This window comes from Microcaecilia unicolor, chromosome 2, assembly GCF_901765095.1.
Source record: "Microcaecilia unicolor chromosome 2, aMicUni1.1, whole genome shotgun sequence".
Taxonomy (NCBI): Eukaryota; Metazoa; Chordata; class Amphibia; order Gymnophiona; family Siphonopidae; genus Microcaecilia; species Microcaecilia unicolor.
In genome coordinates, this window is record NC_044032.1 from 115,149,590 (window position 1) to 115,165,706 (window position 16,117).

The 16,117-nt window shown below is 41.2% G+C and overlaps 1 protein-coding gene across 1 annotated transcript in view; it reads right to left on the minus strand.

The window, feature by feature from the left end:
• Positions 1-16,117, minus strand: part of JMY (junction mediating and regulatory protein, p53 cofactor) — a 273,665-nt gene that overhangs the window by 188,914 nt on the left and 68,634 nt on the right. The gene's annotated exons all lie outside the window — the stretch shown is intronic.

A 16,117-nucleotide genomic window follows, 5' to 3' on the forward strand; every position in this document is an offset into this window, starting at 1 on the left:
GTCCAACAGACTGTTGATTTGAAAAGATAAGTGCTTGATCCGTCGATTTAATATTGAGACGGCTTTATGTGCAGAAATATTTTGAGCAATAGCCATATTTTTACACACAATATTAAAATATAAGGAGGTTTTTGCCCATGATGATTTAGGAGACCTCCCTAATGTTGGTTTACCAATGACGGCGTGTTCTCTTAAAATATGAGGCTTTTTTCCTCCGTTAAATAATAACTATCTAGCAACATCAGGAAAGTGCAAGGATATTTTTATGTTTAAATCATGTTTATTCGTAAGAAATTCTGAAACTTTTGACTTGTTGGAAAGTTGTAGGATTCCTGGGCTCCAGACTGTTGTTATATTGATTGATGTTCAATAAAAATTTATAAATTAAAAAAAAAAAAAAAAAGAAATTCTGAAACATCCAGCTGCAATAATCACAGGTAGCATACCAACAACTAATCCTAGGTCAACAACCCAAAAATTGCAACTAAAAACAATCATATACATAACCTAAAAATTCTTTGAAATATATTCATATAGGCCCCCATTCCTTCACCCCCAACCCACCAATTGACTCTCCAGTGAAGGGAAATTCAATATTCTGCTCCGTGCCATTGGTGTTAAGAGTAATCTAAAACAGTTCTCAGACCTGTTGAAATTTGATCCCTTTCATAAAGGGAAAATCTTTAATGACACATCTCTCCAAAGTAAGCAAGGTAATCATCTGGATGCACCACAATGATATGGTGGGTGCTTCCTCACTAAACCAAAGCAATAAGATAAGATGGATTTCTTCGCCATCAAGAGGGCTCTGTCCAAAAAGCCAGTCAAACATTTTGGGATAGGGTGGGCTATCTTACAGCTGCTAAATGAAATTGATGGTTGTTGTTTTATTACCTTACGTTTCGAACGGTGGTAAACAAAAGCCATTCAGTTTTCCCAAAACGTCATCACACGGGGGCAGAATCAAAACACATAGCTCAAAGTGGCTATGAATCACTGAATCTCAGTGCTGCCTTGTATGCCTGACATGGAGAAATATAAAGGTGTAGTATAAACTTATACTGAGTTTTCCATAGTGTCCTTATGCCCCTTAAACACTCTTGCAGCTGTGTGTCTGGTAGTTCAATATGTAGCTCCTCTGACCACCAGCTTAACTGTACAAAGTGCACAGACGCCATTGTTTCCTGTAATGTAACATGGTGGTATTTCAGGGTGACTCAATTCTGGGATTCAAGTGTATAAGCCAGTGGTTCCCAAGCCTGGTCCTGGAGGCACCCCAGCCTGTCAGGTTTTCAGGATATCCACAATGAATATTCATGAGAGAGATTTGAATGCAGTGGAGGAAGTGCATGCAAATATCTCTCATGAATATTCATTGTGGATATCTTGAAAACCTGCCTAAGCTGGGGTGCCTCCAAGACCAGGTTTGGGAACCACTGGTATAAGCTGTAGTCAGTGCTTTGCGCACCTCCTTTGTTAGGTTCTCTTGCAAAGGTCCCCGCATGTAGTGGTTCAATTGTAAGTAGGCGAATCGGTCAAGGGGCAAATTGGCAAAACAGCATATTTCTTCTGCAAGTCCATAAAGGCTTTCAAACTGCCCTCTTCAGTCAACACCTGAACATAAGAGCAGCCATACTCGGTCAGACGAATGGTCCATCTAGCCCAGTATCCTGTTTTCCAAACAGTGGCCAAGCCAGGTCACAAGTACCTGGCAGAAACCCAAATTGTGGCTACACTCCATACTACAAATCCCAGGGCAAGCAGTTGCTTCTCATGTCTGCCTCAATAGTAGACTACGGATTTTTCCGCCAGGTATTTGTCCAAACCTTTTTTAAACGCAGATACCCTAACCGCTGATACCATATCCTTCGGCAAAGAGTTCCAGAGCTTAAGTATTCATTGAGTGAAAAAATATTTCCTCCTATTTGTTTTAAAAGTATTTCCATGTAACTTCCTCAAGTGTCTCCTAGTCTTTTACTTTTGGAACGAGTAAAAAAAAAATCAATCTACTCATTCTACACCACTCAGGATTTTGTACACCTCAATCAATATGTCCCCTCGTTCCGTCTCTGGAATAAATAGTGAATTCCTTTGTTGGCCCATAGCAAAAAGGTTTTATTGTCCCTCCCCAGAGGAAGGTCTGGATTGTGGCACAGTGGTAGAGAGGGGTAACAGTTGCATACAATTTTAAATGTCTATACATCCAGCGGTTTATGTAATAGTCTTTTTTTTAATTATATTTTATTAATGTCACAAAAGAAAACAAAGGAATATGCACAGCTTACAGTACAGTAAAAGTGACCAAAGTTTTGATGAAAACTCATCACCCCCCCAACCTAAAGCTACCACCATAACTGCACGAGAACAAATACCATCCCAACCCAAGTCAACTGCATAATTCCCAGAGGACTAGACAGCTGGTACACATTATATGTGTGAGGGACTCATTATATCCCTCACCCACCCCCTTGGAAAATATGCTCTATTTCACAGATTCAATAAAGAACTCTGGGCTCAGTGTGGTAAGGAGCCCCAAAACAAACACCATGTTTGTTGAAACTGGTGCCAGGCAGTTCAAACGTGGCATCCAACCTTTCCAGTTTCAACAGATAAAACAGTTCATTCCTCCAGGAAGTCATAGATGGTGGGTCTTGCTGTCGCCAATGAAACAAAAGACTTCTCTAAGCCACAAAAAATGCCTTATGTAACAATAGATTGGGTCCCTTGCGCAATCCCAGAGAAACAAAATTAGAAAATAATAATATATCTGCTCGCAGTGGAATGTGCTTACCAATAACAGGGCAAAAAGAAGTCAAAATGTTCCCCCAAAAAGAACGAGCTTGCTCACAAGTCCAGAACATATGCACTAAAGTATCCCCACAGTCAAGTCAGCTATTTTAGCCAAATAGGCACAATGTGGAGAAAAGTAGAATCTCAAAAGAAATGTGTACTATTTCTAATCATTTCTATGGTGCTACTAGAAGTATGCAGCGCTGTACACATGATGTGCAGGTACTTACTCTGTCCCTAGAGGGCTCAAAATCTAAGTTTTTGAACCTGGGGAAATGGAGGGTTAAGTGACTCGCCCAAAGTCACAAGGAATTGCAATGGGAATCGAACCCAGGTTGCCAGGATCAAAGCCCGCTGCACTAACCATTAGGCCACTCCTCCACTGCTGTTCTTGTAACTGTACAGAATGGGTGAGTCATTTAAGGTGTTTCAGCAACAACCGTAGGTCTTCACCAGTAACTTGCTCCTGCTGCTGCAGTTCTGCATTTCACAACAATGCTAATTGCTCTGAATCCCACTTAGGGGCAAGGCTCCTCAAACTGATTTGAAAGAAAGACAGTCGGTTTTTCTTTGTACGTGTAAGCATTAAACTTTCCACTAACAAATCCACTGCATCCTCCCCCAAGGTGGATGCATCCAGTGTTGATATACAATACTGAACTCGAGTATATGGCAACCACAGATAGCCCCCTTGTTGGAGCGCTGTGAAACATTTTAGTGTACCTTCTTCAGTCACCACATCACGGATATAAATCAAGCCACTTGCATTCCATTATCTGAGATACGATTTGGAGAGATTAGGGTCCAAATCCCTATTCCCCCTATGGTAGACGAATAAGAAAGCTGCAATTGCTTACACATCCATCTCCAACCTTGTTACATGGATCGCAACAAAGGATGAGATTTTGTGACCATGTAGAAGAAAAGAGAGTAAAAGAGTGGGATCCACCAGCTGCCCTTGGAATGCCAACAGGGCCAACAGAGTAAAAGAAAGTAGTGCCATTAATACAATTCACCAGATGACACATAATACATGACGTATTATATCGCCACAGATCAGGTAAGGCTAAGACCCCCCTGACCTAAAGACAGAGTCAAATTGCTGCAATGAAAATCTAGGCTTTTTGTTATTCCATAGAAACTTCATCAAGTATTTTGTAAATGTTTCCACATCTCTATTGGTCAAATACACGGGAAAGATTTGTAACACATATAACCATCATGGAAAGAGAATCATTTATATAATGCAATCCGACCCTGAAGTGTCAAAGGTAAGGAGGATCACAATGTAGGTCATTAATTAATTTCTTAAGTAACACATTCACATTTTTAGCATACATATCACCAACATTTCTAGTGATATAAACCACCAAATATTTGACTTTTGTATCCACCTCCTTAAGGGGAAATGGTTCAGACCAATCCTCATAACAATAATCTTCCAATGGTAAAGTTTCTGATTTATCCAAATTAAGCACCAATCCAGACACCCAACCATGAAACGGCACCAGTTTCAAGAAGCGAAGCAATGACGATCTTGGCTGAGTCAGACAAAAAGCAAGTCATCAGCAAAGGTCATACATATTACATATGCCTGACCCTCCTATAGACATTGAATATATGGATCCTCCCAAATGGCTATTAACAAGGGCTCTAAGGAACGACAAATAGGAGAGACGACAGAGGACACCCCTGCCATGTACCCCTAGTCAATGGAAAAAAAGTGTGACATAGTATTATTAAGACAAATTGCAGACAAGGGGTTGGTATATAAAATTCTTAGCAAGTCCACAAAGGGGGCCCCCATGCCAAGTTTTTCCAATACTGAAAACAAATAGTCCCAGTTGACACAGTCAAAAATCTTTTGGGCACTCAACCTGACTAATAATGCAGGAACTTTTCTGGTGGCATAATGACCCATAATGCTGCCACACGGCGAACATTCCACACGGCCTGCCTGTTGCACATAAACCCTACTTGGTCCCCATAAACCAGCAACAAGCCTGTCAACCTATTTGCCAAAATCTTGGCCATCAGTTTCAGTTCAAAATTAAGTAAAGATATGGGGAGGTATGAATCCAGCTGTAAAGGATCCCCAACCAGGTTTGGGCAAAAACACAATAACTAGGGTTACCATATGGCTCCAGAAAAGGAGGACACATTGATCCAGTCTGGGTTTTACTTCCATTGCTTTCAATGGAAGCAAAACCCAGACTGCCTCAATCTGTCCCCCTTTTTCTGGAGCCATATGGTAACCCTAAAATAACTGAATGATTGGCATGCGCTGGAAAGGAATGGTTTTGAAAAATTGCTCCGTAATAGGATTCCAATGACAAAAAAAAAAAAATGCTCCTGTACCAATTTATAAAATTCCGCAGTCAGGCCATCTGGACCAGAAGTCTTTACCAATGGTGCCTGCCTAATAGCCAAAAGTATCTCATGCACAGACTAAGGTGAATGCAATAATTCCAGTGTTGAAGATGAAACCTGAGGAAGAGACACATATGCCCAAATAGCTTCAGGTGTCACAATTTGTTGCCGATAAAACTTTTCAAAATATTCAGCACATAAAGACGCCAATTGGGCATTATCAGTAACTATGCGACCCTGATGGAGTATACCTCTACAGAATTGAGGCCCCACCCAGGGACGCACCAAGTGCGCCAACAGTCTGCCAGTACAATTTCCATATCTATACAGCCTGTTGATAATACAATCTAGATGGAAAAATTAATTCTTACCTGATTATTTTCTTTCCATTAGTCCAACAGATCAATCCACAGACTTGTGGGTTGTGAACCTCTACCAGCAGGTGGAGATAGAGAGAACCCCCGAGGTTTGCTAAATGCGGACCTGTGCAGCCAAATAAGCCTCAGTATGAACGATACCAAAGCAGTGGAATGGAAAAAAATAGAAAACTTTCCTGACATTGTCAGACCAATGCCCAACATACTTCCACCACTTCCAAATGTATTTGTTTTTATTATTTAATCAAATGAAGGAACATTCAGAACAACGAAACCCAAAAAAAATTAACCAACCAAAACAAACCGCAGACAGTAAATCCGGGGGGGGGGGGGGGGGGCCTCTGGATTGATCTGTTGGGACTAATGGAAAGAAATTATCAGGTAACAATTCATTTTTCCTTCCATAGCATCCCACAGATCAATCCAGAGACTTGTGGGATGTACCCAAGTAGGGCGGGACAACCCCCAACCCGGCAGAAATCACCGACGAGCCAAACACCGCATCCTGCTGAGCTGCCACACCCACCCGATAATGACGAATGAACGAATGGACCGAAGCCCATGTAGCAGCTCTGCAGATATCTTCCAGAGAAACCAAACGGGACTCTGCATAGGAGGAAGCCTGAGCTCGCGTAGAATGTGCACGAATTTGCGCAGGGGCTTGCTTGTCCAATGCCACGTAGGCCGAAGTGATGGCCTCCCGCACCCAACGGGCTATGGTGGCCTTGGAAGCCATATGACCCTTCTTACTGCCTCCAAAAAGGACAAAGAGAACCTTCAGCAAGTCTAAGTCAGCAGCAGGCAGCGCGTAAAGACGCAACAAAGCTCTAGCAACCTTGAGCCCACTGTCCGGTGTATCCCACTGCGCCGAAATAAGGATTTTCATGGCCTCATACACATGAAAGGAACAAGGTGGGCATTTGGTGCCAGACATAATAGAGGGCACCGGACCTGTTCCCCTGATTAAGGAGGTGAAATGGCCAAAGCCTCAAAAGCCCTAATAATCAGGGAGGGAAGCTCTGCCCTGCAAAAAAAAGCGGGCAGCTGTCGGGTCAACCCCCTCCTCAGAAGGCAGGGTGATCTCATCTGCCAAATCCAGTGATTCTGAGGGAGAGCCCAAGACAAAACCGGGCAATCTGTGTCAGATAGCTCCTTGGGATCCAAAATCTCCACCCGGGGATGTTTTGGCAGGAAGACTGATAGGCTACAGCAACCTAAGTTTGCTGAGGAAGAGATGGGGCTGCCTGAAGAGAAGCTCCTGACTTCTTCAGAAGAAAGGCATTGTGCATTAATAAAACAAAATCCGTGGAAAAGGAACTGAAAGGGACTCCCCTGCTCCCTCTAAATTGTTTTCTTCCATTGGAGCCTGTGCTACAGCAGTGCGCTGTACCTCCTGTCAACCACCACTTGCGGAGCTCGTCGCGTCTGAGAGGAAAAAATGGCACCCGCCAACGCAAGCTGCACTAACTGCCCCGAGGAAACCACCAAACTATCCCTCGCTTCAGACTCACCGGACGCCTGAGGGGAACCCCCGTCGCACTGAACACCTGCTGTGGGCTGACGGCGGCACGACTCACACTCCCCCGACGCTGTTCTCCGGCCCCCACACCGGGAGCAGCACTTAGCCGCCTCAGAAGGTGCTGACATGCTCCACAAACGCCTGCCCCTCAAACAGACTCGGCAGCCCATCTAGCTCCTCCGTATGATTAAACAAAAACAAAGTCTCTTAAAGAGACGCTTACCTTTTTTTTTTTTTTTTTAACTCAGGAAAGAAAGGCAACACCTGATCAGGCCCACAGCCCCGGGCGACGGAGGAAAAGTAGAGGGAGACCGGGAGGGACCTGGCACCACCAGGTGTACACCAGAAGCTACAAACAGCCACTCAACCTCTGACTGAGCTAAACTAGGCCCAAAGGACACCAGTAGCCAGATGTCCCTCCACCTGCTAGATAACAGAATACTGAGGCTTACTTGGTTGCACAGGTCCACATATAGCAAACCTCGGAGGTTCTCTCTATTTCCACCTGCTGGTAGAGGGACACAACCCATAAGTCTCTGGATTGATCTGTGGGATGCTATGGAATTCACTGTTTTTTTCATGTACCTTAACATTCAGTGCCACCCTAGCTGCTTGTAAGTTATCCCTATGAAATGACATGGGAAAAGATATCCAACGTTTCTTACACCACTCAACCTACCTTTCAAAATGTAACAATTCCCTGGCATAATGCTTACGTTAGCAATGACATAAGCAGTGGTTTCCCCTCTTAACACCGTTTTGGCGGCCTCCCAAAACAAGATGGAATCCGAAACATGCGGAGCATTATCCTCCATATATTGTTTCCATTTCTGTTCTATAAATTGCCTATATTGAGAATCACTATACAGATAGGTAGGAAACCACCAATTACTTCCACCTTCTCAGCCTCCAAGAATCCCCTGCACATCCAGCCATATCACGGCATGAACTGATAAAGTAGGAAGGCTAACTTAACTGCCACCTCTTGAATGGAGGGGAACATGGTAACTGTGTCAAACCAATAATCCAACCGTGACATGACTGGATGCGCCCAGGCAACATAAGTGAAACCTTTATCCAAAGGGTGCAAACTACACCATGTTCAACTAAATCCATTACAAAATTGTTTAAGACCTCTACTAGCCCTTAAATCAACTGGAGTAGGTTTTCTCGACTTATCAACAGAAGGATCTATCATAGCATTAAAATCACCCAGCACCATAAACGGGAGATGCAAAATAAGGACTACCAAAGCTTTATCAGATGACAACGGAAGTCCATATTAAAAATATCAGGGATGTAGACATTCAAGATGACTAACTCAATATTCTGCATGGTCAAATGAAGCAGTACATATCTGTCTATCTTGCAAAGTTTTATGGATGTGAATGGAAACCAATTTGCTAAGCAGTACAGTCACATCAGAACTATGGGAAGTACCAGAAGAGTACACCACCTCCCTCACCCAACCACAATTCAATTTTGATGTTCAAGATCATTAAGATGGGTCACTTGCAAATAGGTCACATGTACTCCTTTCTGTTTTAACGCTTGTAGAATCTTTACTCATTTTATGGGAGAATTAACCCCAGCTACATACCAGAAACAGACCCTCAGGGAGGGTGCCATACCAACTCCAGCATTTCTTGAAATACATAACCAGTACCCTGTAATCCAAGGACTCAATGCCCAGCCCTCACCAGGTCCTCAAGGCTAACACCCCTACAACAAGACAACCAATGTATCATGCAAGCCCAGACACCACCAGAGAACCAGAGCATACAACTCAATTCGTTCCCATCCCACACCCAACTGTAACCTTAATTCCCCTTGCAAAGACCCTCCCCCACACCCACAAAGCAAAGGCCAAAACATACTTCCATGTGGAAACCCATCCCCCCTTCAGAGTTATCCATCATACACTCCACAATCTCCTTGAATACCTCTAGTAAATCCAAACAGACCTCCACTCCATATCCCCAAACAAGGAACCCAACACACTGTAAGCCTCCCTAGGAGAACACAGACAATTCTCAAAGCAATACAATAGCAGTCTAGTCTGTCAGCACTCCTCAGGGGTCAGCTGATCCAAACTTTCTTGTTGAGCACAGTATCCAAAAAGGTTTGAGCCTCCTTCAGAGAACTGTAAAATACAGGGCGCTCCTCATGAACCACCTGTAATTGGGCTGGATAAAGCAAGACAAACTTGATCTGGTGTTTAAACAAAGATGTGCAAACCGGGCTGAATTCCCAACGGCATGCCACCACAGCCACAGAGTAATCCCGAAAGCAAAGTACTTGACAATTGTCGAAAAGCAAAGATTGCCTGCCCAAAGCTCTCAAGACTCCGCCTTATGGGCAAAGTTAGGACCTTCAACATAACTACCAGAGGCCTTGAGAACCGACACAGTGCGCCCACTCAAGCCAAAACAGGCCATGCTAAGTCCCCAACTGTAATGTGTGCAGTATGTTGAGAATTGAGGGGTCCCGAGCCCCCCCAAGAAGGAAACACCGTTATTTCATGATTTCCTTAAGACCGAATGACAGAGATTAACCCTTGTAGTTCTTATTTTCTCTAAAGTTCATTTTTGCAAAAGCTTTGAACTCAGTATATGATAAAAGAATTCATTACGTGTTTCAGATTTTTAATAACCAGATGGGTTTTTCTGTGATTCTGTGTTATCCTTGCTACTCTTTGTTTAGAATTCAATTTACAATGTAGGCTTACAAGCTGTTCCATTTATCATACTGGTCTATATGAACATATCATACTGGTCAATTTATGCATTTATTGCATTAATAAAAATTATTATATCTTTGATTTTTTGAATTTTACTGAAATGTTTTAAGAAATGCTTCTACTTGTTTCCTACTTATAAAGCTGCTTCTCCTCTGTATTTAAAATATACTCTAAATTGTAAATTGATTCCTGGGAATATATAAGCTTATTTTTAGCTATCCCTCTGAATGTGGATCTTGATATGCTGTCATAATTTAGGGCCCAAATTGTGAAAGCATAGAAAGGATCAGTTTAAACTTTAATATAATTTTCATTTTCCAAATTGGTTCTGAACTATTACAGAGGACTATAGGTTATTGTCCTTCTCATTTGACCTATTTAAACCTTGTAAAGGTCACGTGAGGAGGCCTCGTAGAAATATATAGTTTTTACATTTCTGATATTGGCTTTTCTCTATCTCTCTACATATCATATTAAAGGCTGTTGTATTTTCCTGGAGCAGACTCTGACCGCAGTGTTTCCTCAGACTCTGCTGACTTCCTGTGCCAGCAACATCTAATCTACAGGAGAAAAATTGTTTTGTACTTGTAACTTGTGATTTTATGTATTGAGACTATGCTCCACCTACGGGTGCCCCAAGGAACTAACCATGCATTCTTTGATTTTTCTTTCTAATGGTCCTGTGTTGAGATTTGACTACTTGATATTACTTCTTATATCAGCTCTATTTATTAAGTCCTGTAGGTTTAATGAAGACTGCAAATCCAAATTCCTGATCTACCGCCTCTATTCCAGTTTGGTACTTCTGCTGCCACTGACCTCTGGCATGAAAAAAAATAAAAAGCGCCAACTTCTCCAATGAGAATTTTCTTTTGTCCAAATGATGTCATTAATTTAGCCCTTCTTGGTTATGCTCTTAAATATTCTGTTGTATTGAATATTTTTGCAGGCTCATCTTTTCCAGAACCTACATGTCACTTTACGTATGAGCTCTCTATTACAACAGACAGTGACCGTAATCTCAGAAGATACTTCCATCACCTGGACTAGTTATGAGTTTTCAATTTCTTCACATTAGTCTTCTGTTTTTACTATGACTATTTCCTAAGCTACCCTTCTTTCTGAATCATCTAACTTATAAGTCCTGCTGGCCTCCTGCAGCTAAGGGCCCAACCCTTGGTGAATGTTAGTCATCGCAGGTGAAGATTCCATACCTATTGGTGATAGATTTCAATGCATTGCCCGTGCCTTTTGACTATTTTTGTGCACCATATTCCTGACCCTACGTACATCAATAACTTGAACAAGCATCATCCCAAAATTTTAATTTTTGTTGTTTTTTTTTGGTACCCTTTTCTTTTGTTCCATATACTTAACCATTGTTATTTGATCATGTCTTCGTAATAATTACCAATCCGTCTTGCACTTTATGCAAGCCAGAAGTGGGGATACATTCTGCAAATCCCAATTCCTAGTATTAAGACTGTCACTTCTACTGATTCCTTGCCCAAGTTGCTGTGAAAATCTAGCCCTGTTAGATCTTCCAGATCTCCGTCCAGATTCTTCTGCACTTCCACCGCCTCAACCATGATCGATGAAAGAGGATTAAGAACTGATACTTCACTTGAGATTTACAGTTGCTGTTTATGGACATTATAGACTCATATTTTTATTTTCAGTGTAGCAGTAATCCTGTCTATATATTGAAAAGGTTTTATTTTTATTTTCCTATTATTTCCTTTATTGTTCTAATTGTTTTTCCAAGAGTTTCCCCGTTATTTCTGTTTATGTAATTTAAATTGAAGTTGATATTGCTCAAGATACAAGGGTAACATCAAACCCTAATACTGGCTATGATATCATAATGTAGGTGTAAACCCTGTTAGTATCAACCAGTTATGCAATTGTTTAACTTTGGTGTAGGCTTACTTAAGCTGCATGTCTTTCTGTAGGTTTGACTGAGTTCCAAGTGGGGTAGCGGATATATAAAATGCTTCCCATACTTCCAGGTCATTATGCATATGTCAAGATCCATGATCCATGCATGACCTTTGTTAATATAAATTTTCTTAGGATTGACCATATATTTGTTGAGCCACCATAACAATGCTTAATCAAAACCACTATTCCTTCCGAGGACCACTGAGATAGATTCATTAGATTATCTCTCCATGCGCTATGCAACAGATATAGTAGACGCCTTAGAAAGACCTGAAAGTGTTTATTAGTATGATCCACCTGAAATTGCTAGTACCCGCATACCTATACTTCATGAGATTTTGTAGATGAACTCATGGATTTGTCCCATTCATAAAACCTCAAGAGAGATGACATCAGGATTAAGGCCCAAGGGATTGGGTAATATAAAGGGAATTCCATATGCCCAAATAATATATCACCTGAGAATGAAGTTTCCTGTCTTGTACCATACCTTCTAGCAATTTGTAAGACCAAAACTCGCCCCCTCGTTTGATAGCTTGCCACCTTCTGGAATGGATGATGACAAGCTTGACGAGCTTTGTGTCACCCCTCCCCAGAGGGGGTGACAAGTGGGGAATGTATAATTATGGTACAGCCAGAGACCCCTCCACTGGAATGGTGGAGGGCCCAGTCATAGAGCTCAGGCCATTACAGACCTTGGCTGAGTCAGAAATCTGATGGCTGACATAACTGGGAGCTTACTGGAAAAGTATGGCCTAGTTTGTAGCCAAGATTGAGGCCTAAAAGTTAAGTTAATAGATATGGAAACAAAATGGAGGATTTCAACACAAAATGGAAGCCCGTATCTGTTACAAAGTGGAATTTTCTCTAATGTAAGTTAGAAAAACCAGTTGAGAAATAAGTGAGTCATAGCAGGTGCAAAGAAATAGGGAACTAGCTGTTCCAGAGAGGAGGGAGACTTCCTGTGAGCAGGATTGTGGTCAGCTGGTGTGAGAAAGGAAAGGCGTAGCAAGATAGAAGCTACTCATTAGCATGAGCCAATCAGTGACAACCATGACATTAGCATAAATCCAATCAGGTATATCTACTGTCATATTATCCATATCCTGAGGGCACCTATAAAAATCCGGGTATTTCCTGGTTTAAGTTAGAGAGAAAAGGGTTGCCACTCTCTCTCCAAAGGAAACCAATGTGTCCAGCAGAATTGACAAATTACCTAATTGCTTTCCCTTGTAAAACCTCTAATTGGTAGAAGAAATTATAAAAGATTAGCAAATAACTAACACCTGTTTGCAGCTTATTATATTCCTATAATTAATTGATGGTACATGCCTGTTGTCAATCACTGATTTGACTTGTACCTTGGCTAATAAACTACTCATTCCAAATGATGGTTTGTGGGCTTCACTTAATGATCAAAGGCTGTAAGTATAAATGCATTGTATAACTTGTAATCTAAATCCAGTTTGTCATAAGGCTGGTATCTTTTCCTTAGACTAACGTCTCCCTTAGAGGCAATAACTCCTTGATTACCCCAGTACTAGTGCTATTTAGAGATGGAGTCAGATTTGAGGTCACTCTAACCTTCTTGGGGGGGCTCGGGACCCCTCAATTCTCAACAAGTATCTAGCCTTCTAGAAATTGTTGTAGTTCCCCATCTGCAATAAGCTCCAGCACGCCTTGCAAGTGCAAATTGTTGAGCTGAGACCGATTTTAAAGATCTTCCAATTTCTCTGATAAGGTAAGTACCAGGGTGCAATGCATGGTCTTGGTACTGCACAACTTGTCTTCCATCTCTCCTGTCCACCTCTGTGTCTCATCTACGTCTAGGCCAAAGCTATCTAGGTGTTCATGCACATTATCTATTTTGTAAAAAGACTGCTGCAGCTTCTTGTCTATGGCAGCCTCTACTGCCGCCTTGACCAGAGATGATCTCTGCAGTCCACTCCAAGCTCACAGAGGGACTGGATGGGTCCAAGGCCACTGCCATCTTGGCCTTGGAGGGTCGACCCAGAGTATGCTCTTTTCACTGCACTTTCGCAGCCATTCCCATCAAAAGGCACTGGAACAAGTGCCAAAAGGTAAGTGGGTAGTTCTAAGGTCAGTATGGTCCACAAATACCAAGACTGCAGTGATATAGGCAGGCTCAAAGAAGGGGGGGAATCAGTGCTTAACAGCATCCGCCCAGGCTCATGGATCCACTGGAAGTTCCAATAAATACGTAATTTTCCTGGCAGAGCATGGAAGATCACACTAAAGAGATATTCAGGGTTTAACTGTGTTTCCACTGAAGTGATAGAAAAATCCAAAGTGCCCCTGAACTAGTCATTAGTATGATGCATACAACTGGCAATCATCATATAAGGTACATTAAGTAGTCCCAACCTTCCACTCTTTAGGTTTTAAGGCAGTCTGTACAGGCAGCCAAGGCCTTGTCCCCTTCCACAAATAAGTTTGCAACCACTTACATAACAGCTTCTCATCTCTTGCTTTCAGAAAAAAATGGGAGCATCTGACATATATAAAGCCAATTAGACACAATTATCATATTGTAGAGACTCAACCCTTTCGATAAAAGATATAGGATAAGCTTGCCAGAGTGTTAATTTGGGTTTGGGTGTCTTGCATCAAGGAGGCTAAATTATGAGTAAATAGTCTTTCAAATCCATGAGGATGATAGTTCCTAGATACTTTATAGAACCATCTGCCCAGCTAAATGAAAAGGATCCCATCCAATTTGTGCAGACACTAGGTGATATTGGGAGAGCTTGAGATTTTTGGAGAGTCAGACGGAAGCCTGTCATACTCCTCCATCAGTATCAACAAACTGGGCACTAATGACATCGGGTTGGATAATACAAGTAGTAAAACTGTCTGCAAAGCTAGCACTTTGTCCACCTCCATTTCTCTGGTAGCAAGTATGGAAAGCAATTGTTCCAATGATAATATAAACAGTAAGGGAGATAAAGGACATCTTTGTCGAGTACCAACCCCTAGGATGAAATTTTTAAGCTATCATGTCTCATACAGAATTAAGCTCCACAACCGATCCTTTTAGTTTCTTTATACCTGAATTTCCTTTTTTTATCATAGTGTCCATTTTTAAAGTTAAATGCAACTGTAGTAGTTTTATTATTCTCCATCCAGTGATTCATGTTAAATTTGATTGCATTAAAATAGCTATTACCAAATAGCTTCACCACTGTTGCACTAGGTCCTGCATTTCACTGGGAAAGAGAAGTAAACAGCTTTTTTTCTCACTGATTCTGGGACTACCTGCTCCATAAAAGCTATTTATAGCATCTAGAAAACTTACCTCTAGCATGTCCTGACAAAACATTAATCCTTTAATACTGAGGAAACAGACAATTCCCAGTATTACTGTGTTTCTAATTTTAATAGCTTGTCTAATCTCTGTTAGCATTTCACCACCTGTTTTACCAACCTAGTCAGGTAGATGGTAGCATACCCCAACTGTTATATTCCTTCTCATTGTGCGTAGAATGTCTGTCTGTAGAAATTCCAGAGCAGTTTGATGCCTCCAGAAGTGGTATCCAGTTTGACTTCATACCATCCTTAACATATAGCACCACACTGGCATCAATTCAATCTACTCTGTCATTTTAATATATATTTTATCATAGTATCAGTGTCCCATTGGTTATTCTCTTTCCAACGTTTCAAAGTTGTCTATTATATAGGCACCTTCATTTAGGGCTATATATATTCTTCAGTTTTATTTTATAAAATTCAATTGAACAGGCTCTGGGTGATGCACGCAATTATAAAACATACAAATTGTAAACCTTCAAGCCTATATTCTCTTTTTCCAATAGAATTATTTAAAATTCTTTTTATTGAACAAAGAAGAATCAATACAGAAGAAATGCAAAAACTGTTCTCACACACAAAAAAAAAACAAAAACTTCTCAGTCCATATCAATCACTATATGAAAAGAACATGGTTATACTCATGTTCATTCCATCTAATATTTAGCCCCCCAAACTATCTTTTCAGACCCCCCCACCTTTCCCCAAGGAAAGTAATATCATGAAACTAACAGAGCCAGCTAATCTTAATAGGGTTACATAGACAACCCATTAAGGATTCTACTCCTTACTCTTGTAGGCAGTGATTGTATGTAAATCTCCCAAATAGACCAGAATAATTTCCTCCTTTTAAATGATAGGTGAGCACCCTAACATTTCAAAGTCATAAGCTCGTACAACTTATTTCTCTAGTGACAATAAGAGTGGATCTGATCCTACCCAATATATAATGTTTTGCAATAACATTGGCCTTGACCAGTAACAATCACTCCCCTTAAATTAAAGTACCACATTCTGTAATTTTTCCAAACAATAAACTAGGTGGTGATA